The 15,479-nt window shown below is 43.8% G+C and overlaps 2 long non-coding RNA genes across 11 annotated transcripts in view; one reads left to right on the top strand and one right to left on the bottom strand.

Annotated features, from left to right (window-relative positions):
• LOC126921412 (uncharacterized) overlaps window positions 1-15,479 on the bottom strand; it is an 89,397-nt gene that overhangs the window by 25,085 nt on the left and 48,833 nt on the right. For 9 of the 10 annotated variants that reach the window (XR_007712324.1, XR_007712330.1, XR_007712322.1 and 6 more), the window contains one exon: window positions 12,449-12,534. The exons of the other annotated variant lie outside the window; for it this stretch is intronic. This is a non-coding gene — a long non-coding RNA (uncharacterized LOC126921412). The remainder of the gene's footprint in view (window positions 1-12,448; window positions 12,535-15,479) is intronic. 10 annotated transcript variants of the gene reach the window in all.
• The window catches only part of LOC126921413 (uncharacterized), a 28,752-nt gene continuing 18,672 nt past the window's right edge, over window positions 5,400-15,479 (top strand). The window contains exon 1 of the long non-coding RNA XR_007712333.1: window positions 5,400-5,767. This is a non-coding gene — a long non-coding RNA (uncharacterized LOC126921413). The remainder of the gene's footprint in view (window positions 5,768-15,479) is intronic.

The following is a 15,479-nucleotide window of genomic DNA, read 5'->3' as shown; positions in this document are numbered from 1 at the left end:
GTTGGACACCGTTGGACAACGTTGGACGACGTTGGACGACGTTGGAAGACGTTGGACGACGTTGGATACATTGGAATGCGTGCGTTTTAGCCTTAATTAATCGTAAGATAGATATCTATGTTATGTGCATTGTGAGCTCATTCTGTACAACGATACTTATCCATCTTGGAACGAAAAATTGTACACGCGATTTGTCGGTTCGCGATCGCTCAGTTGTTTCAAACTGTCGCGTGACGTACTCGCTCGTGCGTATTCCGGGTACGTGCGGGTCAACGTGCACTGGACAACTCTTTGGATTTGTAAGGCGGCCCAAGCACACCTCAGTCTTGGTGACTGCTCGACGACTGCTCGACGTTCGCAACGGATCGCGGGAGTTGTCGTCGCGCCGCTGATGCTTGCGAATCTGTTGGGGACTCAGTCGTGGATCTGCACTCCTGTCCGATTGGTACATCTGTACTCGGGCAGGGACCTGCAATTTCACGTCCTCCGTAATCCTGTTCGGGCCCGTGGGGGTGGGCCCCACTGTTCAGTCGAAGATCATGCCTTCGTAATCCTGTTCAGCGGCCCCTCCACAGGGGTGGGCCCCACTGTTCAGTTGAGGCCTCTGCCTTCGTAATCCTGTTCAGCGGCCCCTCCCCGGGTTCCACATGTTCAGTTGGAGTGTGTTAAGTTGCCGGCCTATGTGCTGGATCCACGGCTGGATCACCAGCGGATCACTGGCATCATCGGTCGGCGCCATCGACCGCGACTCGTATAAGTTTCGAACGGCGAAACAGGAATCGAGTTATGGTCAATACTTGGGCTTTCCGCTAATCCTTCGGGTTATCCGGTGCACAGGGGTACGTCGCGTAAGTTTGTGAGTTCGTTCGTTAGCTTCCTTTTCTTTCATTTGTTCCAAGGTAGATAAATGTGTCTTTGATACCGAATGCTGCCAGTAGGGATACCAATTATTGTACAATATTTGTACTGATCTATGTAATCGGTGTGTGGGAGATAGCTGTGGCGTTATGTATGCTTTGCTGCACGTTTGTAAAGATTCATGTAAGCGCTGCGTTGGAGATATGTGTTTCGCAGTTAGGGTACGAAACAACTATTTCTTTACGCAGGCCCATGGTCAAGTAGAGACGGTACTCGACATTCTGCCACTGGGTTGAATGTCGAGATGGACGTATAAAGATAAATAACCCATGGGCGGGTCTCGTGCGTAGTCACCTCCTCGTGGTGAGACCTGGTAATTGGCATCGTTTTCCAAAAAATTAATCCGTTGATTAATCTTTGGAAAACGATACCAAGCTAAGAACTACGCACCAGTCCGGTTTGGATCTCCAAATGCCGCGAACAGAATTTTGGATGATCCAGACTGGGCTGCACCGTGGGACACCGTTGGACACCGTTGGACGACGTTGGACACCGTTGGACAACGTTGGACGACGTTGGACGACGTTGGACGACGTTGGACGACGTTGGATACATTGGAATGCGTGCGTTTTAGCCTTAATTAATCGTAAGATAGATATCTATGTTATGTGCATTGTGATCTCATTCTGTACAACGATACTTATCCATCTTGGAACGAAAAATTGTACACGCGTTTTGTCGGTTCGCGATCGCTCAGTTGTTTCAAACTGTCGCGTGACGTACTCGCTCGTGCGTATTCCGGGTACGTGCGGGTCAACGTGCACTGGACAACTCTTTGGATTTGTAAGGCGGCCCAAGCACACCTCAGTCTTGGTGACTGCTCGACGACTGCTCGACGTTCGCAACGGATCGCGGGAGTTGTCGTCGCGCCGCTGATGCTTGCGAATCTGTTGGGGACTCAGTCGTGGATCTGCACTCCTGTCCGATTGGTACATCGGTACTCGGGCAGGGACCTGCAATTTCACGTCCTCCGTAATCCTGTTCGGGCCCGTGGGGGTGGGCCCCACTGTTCAGTCGAAGATCATGCCTTCGTAATCCTGTTCAGCGGCCCCTCCACAGGGGTGGGCCCCACTGTTCAGTTGAGGCCTCTGCCTTCGTAATCCTGTTCAGCGGCCCCTCCCCGGGTTCCACATGTTCAGTTGGAGTGTGTTAAGTTGCCGGCCTATGTGCTGGATCCACGGCTGGATCACCAGCGGATCACTGGCATCATCGGTCGGCGCCATCGACCGCGACTCGTATAAGTTTCGAACGGCGAAACAGGAATCGAGTTATGGTCAATACTTGGGCTTTCCGCTAATCCTTCGGGTTATCCGGTGCACAGGGGTACGTCGCGTAAGTTTGTGAGTTCGTTCGTTAGCTTCCTTTTCTTTCATTTGTTCCAAGGTAGATAAATGTGTCTTTGATACCGAATGCTGCCAGTAGGGATACCAATTATTGTACAATATTTGTACTGATCTATGTAATCGGTGTGTGGGAGATAGCTGTGGCGTTATGTATGCTTTGCTGCACGTTTGTAAAGATTCATGTAAGCGCTGCGTTGGAGATATGTGTTTCGCAGTTAGGGTACGAAACAACTATTTCTTTACGCAGGCCCATGGTCAAGTAGAGACGGTACTCGACATTCTGCCACTGGGTTGAATGTCGAGATGGACGTATAAAGATAAATAACCCATGGGCGGGTCTCGTGCGTAGTCACCTCCTCGTGGTGAGACCTGGTAATTGGCATCGTTTTCCAAAAAATTAATCCGTTGATTAATCTTTGGAAAACGATACCAAGCTAAGAACTACGCACCAGTCCGGTTTGGATCTCCAAATGCCGCGAACAGAATTTTGGATGATCCAGACTGGGCTGCACCGTGGGACACCGTTGGACACCGTTGGACGACGTTGGACACCGTTGGACAACGTTGGACGACGTTGGACGACGTTGGACGACGTTGGACGACGTTGGATACATTGGAATGCGTGCGTTTTAGCCTTAATTAATCGTAAGATAGATATCTATGTTATGTGCATTGTGAGCTCATTCTGTACAACGATACTTATCCATCTTGGAACGAAAAATTGTACACGCGTTTTGTCGGTTCGCGATCGCTCAGTTGTTTCAAACTGTCGCGTGACGTACTCGCTCGTGCGTATTCCGGGTACGTGCGGGTCAACGTGCACTGGACAACTCTTTGGATTTGTAAGGCGGCCCAAGCACACCTCAGTCTTGGTGACTGCTCGACGACTGCTCGACGTTCGCAACGGATCGCGGGAGTTGTCGTCGCGCCGCTGATGCTTGCGAATCTGTTGGGGACTCAGTCGTGGATCTGCACTCCTGTCCGATTGGTACATCGGTACTCGGGCAGGGACCTGCAATTTCACGTCCTCCGTAATCCTGTTCGGGCCCGTGGGGGTGGGCCCCACTGTTCAGTCGAAGATCATGCCTTCGTAATCCTGTTCAGCGGCCCCTCCACAGGGGTGGGCCCCACTGTTCAGTTGAGGCCTCTGCCTTCGTAATCCTGTTCAGCGGCCCCTCCCCGGGTTCCACATGTTCAGTTGGAGTGTGTTAAGTTGCCGGCCTATGTGCTGGATCCACGGCTGGATCACCAGCGGATCACTGGCATCATCGGTCGGCGCCATCGACCGCGACTCGTATAAGTTTCGAACGGCGAAACAGGATTCGAGTTATGGTCAATACTTGGGCTTTCCGCTAATCCTTCGGGTTATCCGGTGCACAGGGGTACGTCGCGTAAGTTTGTGAGTTCGTTCGTTAGCTTCCTTTTCTTTCATTTGTTCCAAGGTAGATAAATGTGTCTTTGATACCGAATGCTGCCAGTAGGGATACCAATTATTGTACAATATTTGTACTGATCTATGTAATCGGTGTGTGGGAGATAGCTGTGGCGTTATGTATGCTTTGCTGCACGTTTGTAAAGATTCATGTAAGCGCTGCGTTGGAGATATGTGTTTCGCAGTTAGGGTACGAAACAACTATTTCTTTACGCAGGCCCATGGTCAAGTAGAGACGGTACTCGACATTCTGCCACTGGGTTGAATGTCGAGATGGACGTATAAAGATAAATAACCCATGGGCGGGTCTCGTGCGTAGTCACCTCCTCGTGGTGAGACCTGGTAATTGGCATCGTTTTCCAAAATATTAATCCGTTGATTAATCTTTGGAAAACGATACCAAGCTAAGAACTACGCACCAGTCCGGTTTGGATCTCCAAATGCCGCGAACAGAATTTTGGATGATCCAGACTGGGCTGCACCGTGGGACACCGTTGGACACCGTTGGACGACGTTGGACACCGTTGGACAACGTTGGACGACGTTGGACGACGTTGGATACATTGGAATGCGTGCGTTTTAGCCTTAATTAATCGTAAGATAGATATCTATGTTATGTGCATTGTGAGCTCATTCTGTACAACGATACTTATCCATCTTGGAACGAAAAATTGTACACGCGTTTTGTCGGTTCGCGATCGCTCAGTTGTTTCAAACTGTCGCGTGACGTACTCGCTCGTGCGTATTCCGGGTACGTGCGGGTCAACGTGCACTGGACAACTCTTTGGATTTGTAAGGCGGCCCAAGCACACCTCAGTCTTGGTGACTGCTCGACGACTGCTCGACGTTCGCAACGGATCGCGGGAGTTGTCGTCGCGCCGCTGATGCTTGCGAATCTGTTGGGGACTCAGTCGTGGATCTGCACTCCTGTCCGATTGGTACATCGGTACTCGGGCAGGGACCTGCAATTTCACGTCCTCCGTAATCCTGTTCGGGCCCGTGGGGGTGGGCCCCACTGTTCAGTCGAAGATCATGCCTTCGTAATCCTGTTCAGCGGCCCCTCCACAGGGGTGGGCCCCACTGTTCAGTTGAGGCCTCTGCCTTCGTAATCCTGTTCAGCGGCCCCTCCCCGGGTTCCACATGTTCAGTTGGAGTGTGTTAAGTTGCCGGCCTATGTGCTGGATCCACGGCTGGATCACCAGCGGATCACTGGCATCATCGGTCGGCGCCATCGACCGCGACTCGTATAAGTTTCGAACGGCGAAACAGGAATCGAGTTATGGTCAATACTTGGGCTTTCCGCTAATCCTTCGGGTTATCCGGTGCACAGGGGTACGTCGCGTAAGTTTGTGAGTTCGTTCGTTAGCTTCCTTTTCTTTCATTTGTTCCAAGGTAGATAAATGTGTCTTTGATACCGAATGCTGCCAGTAGGGATACCAATTATTGTACAATATTTGTACTGATCTATGTAATCGGTGTGTGGGAGATAGCTGTGGCGTTATGTATGCTTTGCTGCACGTTTGTAAAGATTCATGTAAGCGCTGCGTTGGAGATATGTGTTTCGCAGTTAGGGTACGAAACAACTATTTCTTTACGCAGGCCCATGGTCAAGTAGAGACGGTACTCGACATTCTGCCACTGGGTTGAATGTCGAGATGGACGTATAAAGATAAATAACCCATGGGCGGGTCTCTTGCGTAGTCACCTCCTCGTGGTGAGACCTGGTAATTGGCATCGTTTTCCAAAAAATTAATCCGTTGATTAATCTTTGGAAAACGATACCAAGCTAAGAACTACGCACCAGTCCGGTTTGGATCTCCAAATGCCGCGAACAGAATTTTGGATGATCCAGACTGGGCTGCACCGTGGGACACCGTTGGACACCGTTGGACTACGTTGGACACCGTTGGACAACGTTGGACGACGTTGGACGACGTTGGACGACGTTGGACACCGTGGGACACCGTTGTACAACGTGGGACAGCGTAGGACAACGTGGGACAACGTGGGACAACGTAGGACAACGTGGGACAACGTGGGACAACGTGGGACACCGTTGGACACCGTGGGATATGTCTTGTCTCTCAAATCCATTCTGAGCCCATTCTGTATAATGGTACTTATCTGACTTGGAATCTAGTATAAAAATCGATTCTTTTTTTGCATTGAATCTTGTGGTTATTTTGTGCACGGGAGTGCGTTGCGTAAGTCCATTGATTCTTTGGAAAGATCGCGAACGAACGAGTTCACGCCGCGATTTTTATTTCATTGTCTGTTTGTTCGGGCTTCTTCTTAGTTTCCCATTTTTAAGAGAAAATTATTGCGGTCATGTTAGAGTTTATAACTTTTCGATATATTCAAAAGTTTTGCGCCGCGAAAATAGAACGTTAAACAGTTTAGAACAATGACTCGAATGTCCCTTTTTCAGAACACGAAATTGTGTATGCATTGTCAATAGGTTCGGTTAAATAAATTATTGTTTTATTTCCGATATATGAGATCATTCTCTTATTTCAAACGAATTTTTAATAAGTTATTTTATTGTTTCAAATTGAGTTATATCTCAATAATTCACTTATGGAATTTAATTTTTTTTTTGTTGTATTATGTGTATTTGCTTCAGTTAACGTCATAAACTTGCAACATAGTAACAGTTAGATTCAAATACCTCGAAACAAGTATTCTTTAAACATATTTAGTGGCGAACTTTTGAATTCTTGCAAATATTTTCCAATATTTATATCAGGCGACTATAGTGTATTAGTGCAATGTATATTTCGTATTCTAATAACGAAAATTCACAGTATATATTCTAATTGCGAACAGTATAATTCTTGAAATCGATTGCATTGCATTCACGGTATTCGTAAGCATTTGTTTGCTATCGAGATATATCTCACAATTTTCAACTTATAGTTTCATACTTGTTCCAGTTTCTTAATAATAATTTTTAAGTGTAAAGAAATAGCAGTATTTTCTAAATAAACGTTCCATAGGAAAAAGAAGAAATTTGTCGAAACAACGTTTCGCTTCTTTTCCACCCCCCCACCCCCGCCCCTAAACTGCTTTATTTTCAGGAAATATTTGTGACCGCGCGCAATGCGGTTGTAGAGTCAGTGTTTGCCACGCAATAGTTTTTTTTCAATATTTTAAAATTACGATAGTTTTGATCAAATTCGATCGAATAATCACACGCGAAAATAATAAAATTTTATCAATCAAATTTGTACGCGATATTAGAGTTATTGTTCGCCGATCATAATTTAAGCGGTCGCGGTAACGTAGTCTTTTATTTTTCTTTTTTTATATATTTATTTTTTTGAATATTCGTTTCCGGTATTAGAGTCAGTGCCTCGCTCAAGAGGATAAAGCCTCTCCAGGAGCTCAAGAATGTAAGTAGTTTTATATATTGTATTTCAATTTGTTCTATTTAGTATATTTTTTTTGAAATGTCGTTAATTACAAAATAAAAATGATGGATGATTTAGAAAGCTGTAAATGTCCTTTTTAATTGAAATAAAGTCTTGAAGTCTTAACATTAAAGTACAATAAAACTGTCTGATACTCATAAAAAATCACTGAATATTTGTTCTCAAATTTTTATATTAGATTTCCAATTTACATATTTATTAGAATTTAGTCTTTATTATTGCTAAAGTTTCAAGTTTGTTATTATATATTAACGATATTAATGATATCTTATGTTTTGTTATAGATATATCACTGCTTCAACTCCTTCGTCTTCTTTGGGAATGTTTTAACAGTGGCTAAAAAGCCAAAAATGTAATTATCTTTACACATTGTACTTCAATTATTTATATTCTGTATATTTTTCTTTGATCACTATCAATTAAGAAATACAATTTGATTGAAAATTTAGGAGATTAGCATTTTCTGAGGTTATTCTTTCATTGAAATAAAATAATTATTAAAATCTTAATACCGAATTATGAAACAAATGACTAACATATTTCAGAAATCTTTAGATTCTTAATTCTTAGATTTTAAACTTTCATATTAGAGTTTCAGTTTTTACACTTATCAAAGTTTATTAGAATTTCAATCTTTATTATTACCAAAGTTACTAAAGTTAATAAACTTTCATTTTTCATTATCTCCAACTTTTTAAATAATCAGCAATCACTCATCGTGTTTTGTTCTGTAACAGATTTTTCGCAATCTCCATTTCCACCACTGGACTCTACACAGTTCCTGATGATATTCGCTGGGGTGGCGCAGCATCCACGATACGTCCTTTGTTTCTCCGCTTCGAACGGTGAGTCGCATGCATTTCTGTTCCTCCGGTCACTCAATCATGTCGTAGGATGAAAGGTCCGAATCGGCACGGGTGATCGGTTGTATTACGTAGAATTTTTTTGCGAGCATAGTGACCACGGGTATTTCTTATACCCGTGAGTAGTAACACTCATTTTTTGAAATTTATTAGTTTAGGATAGGTCTTCTCGCATATCGCGATTATAATAATTAGTTTTTTAATAATTAGGTTAAACATATACACTTGAGAATATATTCGTGTTAGTTATAAATATGCATGTTAATATTCCGTATGAATATTTGCAAATGGCAAATATCTACACGAATATATCTGTATGACACGAATATACTTGATCTTAAGCAATGAATTGATCGTGACAATCTTAAGTCACGTTCGTTTATTTCACTTTGGCTAGAACTTAAAATATGAGTTAAAATACATTTTTTCCGTACGAAAATGTGTGAAATTTTACGTGCAAGAAGACACTTCGCGACAGGCAGAATTTTTAATCAAAGCAATAATTTTGAACATTGCTTTTACATTTTCGAGTATTTGCTTTGATAAAGAGTTCGCCTGAGATTATTTCTTTCTTACTAATATATTTAGAGTCAATTATTCCATTTGATCGAGTCTCAGTCTTTTTCAATTAACGCTACCTTTTCTGCAATATTAAAATTTTCTTCCGATTTATTAAATTAATGAAGTAGAATTACTTAGTTAGTATTAAATTAATAAAATAGAGTTAATCAGAAAGAAGCAGCAAAGAACGTTAGTCCGTTAAATAAAAATTACACAAACTAATCATCTTTTTAGATCAGGATTTTCAGGTTTAACCCTTTCCGTGCCCATTGTCAGGATCTCATACACGTGCCCAGGTGCTACTTGAATGGGAGAAAGACAGTGGGCACGATGACCTAGAATTAAGTAATGTAATAATTTCTCAGCGACTGACCATGTGTTAGTGTATCGTGCACGACGTATTTTCCACATTACGTGTGTGTGTTGTTAGGTCGTGGAATTGCGTCGCTTTTTCTCATTCCTTAAAACTTGAAATATTAAAAATATCGAGACATATATCGATTCAATTTACGTCTCGATACAATTAGAATTTCTGATAATATCATCCACGCGACTAAGTGTACTCATACTCTTAATATCGCTATCAATCGCAATTATAATTCCAAGTTTACTTATATCTATTTTAAAAATATAATTTTCTCAGACGTGTTTTATCACGTATTACGCAATGGTCACTAGCCTTCGTCAGTCGATTTCAGGAAAAAGGTACGTACCTTAGAGCATGCATGATATGTTAAGCTCGGGTGTCGGAGGCGTCCCGGGACGTCCTCTCTAGTGTAGGACCTTTGCGCCCGGGCGTTTGTGTGAGAACCGTGGAGCGAGTGTGTTGGTGTGCCTGTTTTGCCATTTTTAAATATAGCGCTAGGTAGGATAGGTAGCATACTTTCTGGTATGTCTGTTAATTATAAGTAGGTAGGACCGGGCAGGTTGGCACAGTCTCTGGTCGGGTAGGCGCGTTTTCGCGTGACCAACCTGTTTCTGGAAATTTATTTGAAAAATCGACGGTGAAACTGGCACGAGTAGAGCATGCTCTCGTCTCTGGTTTTGCCTTTCGATTTTTCGAATTTCGCGGTCGCGGTCGCGAATGGGCTCGAAACGAACGTTTATTGCTCGAGCACGCACGTGCGAGTGGGCAACGATCACTATTGTGATCGTTGGTCAGTCCATGCGCACTTCAATCAGCTTCCGCGGTTTATATTTTTATTTTACCTTTATAAGTTTTTTTTTGTTTGCGATTTAGAAGTCTCGAGCTTAGATTTAAGTTACAGCGGGCATTGCGCCCGAAGAAGGAAGAGGCTATAAGCCGAAGAGGCCCGACAAACTGTCACTCAAGAGGGCAACTACTAATGGCTCCCCATCCTCTGGGTCATCCGGAGCATGGGAAGTCATTATCGTTACTACTTTGTCACTATGCTCGCTTTTAGTATTTGTAGTAGTAGTAGTAGTAGTAGTAGTCTTTGTTTTTTTGGCCGATGTATATATCGGTCCATCGTCCCATTGGGCAAATCGCGATTTTTCTTATTAGTGTTGCGACAAATTGATTACGGGTTGTATTAGAGTTGCGAAATAATATCACGGCTTTTCATTAGTGTGGCGAGAAAATGATTACGGTTTGAATTAGAGTTGCGATAAAATGATAATCGCGTTTACTTTAGAGTTGCGAATTACGATATCGCGATTGTCTTTTGCAATTTTTAGAATTTTTTCTGTTTTTCTGTTTAAGTAGCAATACTAGGATATTTAAAGTAGCTTTTTCAAATAGTAAATAGTAATTTTCATTAAATTCACTTTAAGAATTAGCGTTGCGACATTGTTCCATCGCGAGTTCTACTTATTTTTCCTGTTAGCGTTGCGATAATGAATGATCGCGTTTTGTTAAGTAGAGTTGCGTTCACAAACTGCCCAAACCCTCCGACTGCATTTGTCGGACACTGCTCCTGGATCACACGTACAGCCTAAAGAGCTGTACAAGTGTGATCGTTCATCGGCAACCTCCTAAATGGTTGCACTGCAATCTCTCGCTATTAGTGTTGCGTATTGCTTAAATACGAGTGCATAGATTTATACTTATTAGCGTTGCGTATTAGATATCGGGAATTTTCAGATTTTTCTTTTTTTTTTTTTAATGGTAGATTAATTGATATTGCAAATATAACGAAGCACTCGTCGCGTTTGATTTTGAGAATTTTCTGCTTCATAAATATTAGTAGTAAATTAGCGTTGCGGAACAAGAATATTCAGTTCCACTCTCGGCGTGTTGATCGGGTTTATATAGAGTGGAAGACGATCGAATTTTAGTAGCCCTTCTGGCTACTGCTTTGTTTCTTTTTCAGCGCCCCTTATTAATGCGCCCCTTATTACTACGTTTATTACTGAAAATACTGCTATAAGACATATTCCTTTGTCAGCGTTAACGTTACCATGACTGCTAAAATACAGAACTTTATTACGAATGTATAATATATATATATATTTACATGTATGAAATTGTGAGCGATTTCATGCGCAACAAAGTATTATAACGAAATATCTTAATGTTGCTAGGAAGGCTGGAAATATTTTTTAAAATTTAATTCATTGCAATTGGAATTAGTGCTGATGATTGTTCGTTCTTAGAACCATAACTTTTAGAATTTTTTCGACCGCGATATTTTCACTTCAATCTTTTAACAGTAACGTAAAATTTTATAAATATTCGAATTTCATTTGCATGAAACAAAAGTTTCGTCACGAAACAAAGACATCGTCACGTTTGTAGCAAAAATTCTGCAAAAAATGACTTATGCACATACCTTTCGGTTTATTATGTTGCAAATTACTATGTTGTTGTAGAAAATAACAGATACTGTTAAAAGTTAAAAGATAAAGCAAGTGATTGTATAATAACCGGGGTTTCTCTCATCTTAGTTATTCCAAATGAACTTTTCAATTTTTAATTCAGTTTAAATTCAGTTATTTAAAATTCTTGTTTCCAACGTAACCCTAGTTTCGATTAAAAGATACACAGGATTCTCTATATTTGCTAAAATTTAATCAATAGTAATTTGATCTATTATTGACCATTATTAATAGTTTATTTTTCATAAAATGTTTCATAAAATGTTCTCGTTTTAAAGATGTCTCTTTCTTCCATATACCAAATCCAGTAAATGAGTTTGTTTCAGATTTATCAATTTACAGAAAATACGTTTCAGTTACATATATGAACATTTCACAGCATATTAAATATGTATGCTAGATGCCCAAATGATTTTTCTTCCATCGTCTGATTGTTCAGGCTTCTTCCCGTTTTCCCATTTTTAAAAGAAGAATATTGCGGTCACGTTGGAGTATATAACTTTTCGATATCTTCATAAGCTTAGTACAACGAGTCGTATGTCTCTTTTGCAAAACTCTAAATTGTATATACAGTGTCAGTACTTTCATTTCCTTTCTGTGGTTCCAAGTTAGACAGATGTATCATTGATACCGAATGTTGCCAGTACGGTTGCGAATTATTGTACAATGTTTGTACTAATCGATGTAATTGTTTTCGCAGATTAATCAGTTGATTAATTTTCAGAAAACGACTACATTGATAAGTACAAACATTGCACAATAATTCGATACCAAGCTCAGAATCACGCTAATACAGTCCATTTTGGATTACGAAAAGCCACGAAGAGAATTTTGGATAATCTAAACTGGACTGCAACGTGGGACGACATTGGACACCGTGGGACGACATTGGACACCGTGGGACGACATTGGACACCGTGGGACGCCGTTGGACAACGTGGGACACCGCTGCACACCGTGGGACTCCGCTGGAAACCGTAGAACACCGTTGGTCCAGTGTAGATCACCAAAAAACGCGAAAAGAATTTTGGATGATCTAGACTGGACTGCAACGTGGGACACCGTGGGATACCATTGGTTCAGTGTGGATCTCCAAAAGCCGCGAAAAGAATTTTGGATGATCTACACTGGACTGCAACGTGGGACACCTTTGGTTCAGTGTGGATCTCCAAAAGCCGCGAAAAGAATTTTGGACGATCTACACTGGACTGCAACGTGGGACACCATTGGTTCAGTGTGGATCTCCAAATGCCGCGAAAAGAATTTTGGATGATCTACACTGGACTGCAACGTGGGACACCATTGGTTCAGTGTGGATCTCCAAATGCCGCGAAAAGAATTTTGGATGATCTACACTGGACTGCAACGTGGGACACCATTGGTTCAGTGTGGATTTCCAAATGCCGCGAAAAGAATTTTGGATGATCTACACTGGACTGCAACGTGGGACACCATTGGTTCAGTGTGGATCTCCAAATGCCACGAAAAGAATTTTGGATGATCTACACTGGACTGCAACGTGGGACATCGTTGGACATCGTTGGACACCGTTGGACACCGTTGGACACCGTTGGACACCGTTGGACATCGTTGGACACCGTTGGACATCGTTGGACACCGTTGGACATCGTTGGACACCGTTGGACGACGTTGGACATCGTTGGACACCGTTGGACGACGTTGGACATCGTTGGACGACGTTGGACATCGTTGGACATCGTTGGACAACGTTGGACACCGTTGGACATCGTTGGACACCGTTGGACATCGTTGGACATCGTTGGACATCGTTGGACATCGTTGGACATCGTTGGATATCGTTGGACACCGGGGGACACCGTAGAATGCGTGCGTTTTAGGCTTAATTTATCGTAAAGTAGATACCTATGTACAGTGCATTGTGAGCTCATTCTGTACAACGATACTTATAAATCTTGGAACGAAAAATTGTACACGCGATTTGTCGGTTCGCGATCGCTCAGTTGTTTCAAACTGTCGCGTGACGTACTCGCTCGTGCGTATTCCGGGTACGTGCGGGTCAACGTGCACTGGACAACTCTTTGGATTCGTAAGGCGGCCCAAGCACACCTCAGTCTTGGTGACTGCTCGACGACTGCTCGACGTTCGCAACGGATCGCGGGAGTTGTCGTCGCGCCGCTGATGCTTGCGAATCTGTTGGGGACTCAGTCGTGGATCTGCACTCCTGTCCGATTGGTACATCGGTACTCGGGCAGGGACCTGCAATTTCACGTCCTCCGTAATCCTGTTCGGGCCCGTGTGGGTGGGCCCCACTGTTCAGTCGAAGATCATGCCTTCGTAATCCTGTTCAGCGGCCCCTCCACAGGGGTGGGCCCCACTGTTCAGTTGAGGCCTCTGCCTTCGTAATCCTGTTCAGCGGCCCCTCCCCGGGTTCCACATGTTCAGTTGGAGTGTGTTAAGTTGCCGGCCTATGTGCTGGATCCACGGCTGGATCACCAGCGGATCACTGGCATCATCGGTCGGCGCCATCGACCGCGACTCGTATAAGTTTCGAACGGCGAAACAGGAATCGAGTTATGGTCAATACTTGGGCTTTCCGCTAATCCTTCGGGTTATCCGGTGCACAGGGGTACGTCGCGTAAGTTTGTGAGTTCGTTCGTTAGCTTCCTTTTCTTTCATTTGTTCCAAGGTAGATAAATGTGTCTTTGATACCGAATGCTGCCAGTAGGGATACCAATTATTGTACAATATTTGTACTGATCTATGTAATCGGTGTGTGGGAGATAGCTGTGGCGTTATGTATGCTTTGCTGCACGTTTGTAAAGATTCATGTAAGCGCTGCGTTGGAGATATGTGTTTCGCAGTTAGGGTACGAAACAACTATTTCTTTACGCAGGCCCATGGTCAAGTAGAGACGGTACTCGACATTCTGCCACTGGGTTGAATGTCGAGATGGACGTATAAAGATAAATAACCCATGGGCGGGTCTCGTGCGTAGTCACCTCCTCGTGGTGAGACCTGGTAATTGGCATCGTTTTCCAAAATATTAATCCGTTGATTAATCTTTGGAAAACGATACCAAGCTAAGAACTACGCACCAGTCCGGTTTGGATCTCCAAATGCCGCGAACAGAATTTTGGATGATCCAGACTGGGCTGCACCGTGGGACACCGTTGGACACCGTTGGACGACGTTGGACACCGTTGGACAACGTTGGACGACGTTGGACGACGTTGGACGACGTTGGACGACGTTGGATACATTGGAATGCGTGCGTTTTAGCCTTAATTAATCGTAAGATAGATATCTATGTTATGTGCATTGTGAGCTCATTCTGTACAACGATACTTATCCATCTTGGAACGAAAAATTGTACACGCGTTTTGTCGGTTCGCGATCGCTCAGTTGTTTCAAACTGTCGCGTGACGTACTCGCTCGTGCGTATTCCGGGTACGTGCGGGTCAACGTGCACTGGACAACTCTTTGGATTTGTAAGGCGGCCCAAGCACACCTCAGTCTTGGTGACTGCTCGACGACTGCTCGACGTTCGCAACGGATCGCGGGAGTTGTCGTCGCGCCGCTGATGCTTGCGAATCTGTTGGGGACTCAGTCGTGGATCTGCACTCCTGTCCGATTGGTACATCGGTACTCGGGCAGGGACCTGCAATTTCACGTCCTCCGTAATCCTGTTCGGGCCCGTGGGGGTGGGCCCCACTGTTCAGTCGAAGATCATGCCTTCGTAATCCTGTTCAGCGGCCCCTCCACAGGGGTGGGCCCCACTGTTCAGTTGAGGCCTCTGCCTTCGTAATCCTGTTCAGCGGCCCCTCCCCGGGTTCCACATGTTCAGTTGGAGTGTGTTAAGTTGCCGGCCTATGTGCTGGATCCACGGCTGGATCACCAGCGGATCACTGGCATCATCGGTCGGCGCCATCGACCGCGACTCGTATAAGTTTCGAACGGCGAAACAGGAATCGAGTTATGGTCAATACTTGGGCTTTCCGCTAATCCTTCGGGTTATCCGGTGCACAGGGGTACGTCGCGTAAGTTTGTGAGTTCGTTCGTTAGCTTCCTTTTCTTTCATTTGTTCCAAGGTAGATAAATGTGTCTTTGATAC

The sequence above is a fragment of the Bombus affinis genome, chromosome 10 (assembly GCF_024516045.1).
Source record: "Bombus affinis isolate iyBomAffi1 chromosome 10, iyBomAffi1.2, whole genome shotgun sequence".
NCBI classification, from domain to species: domain Eukaryota; kingdom Metazoa; phylum Arthropoda; class Insecta; order Hymenoptera; family Apidae; genus Bombus; species Bombus affinis.
Note: the sequence above shows the minus strand (reverse complement) of the source record. Positions and strands in the feature narration are given on the sequence as shown.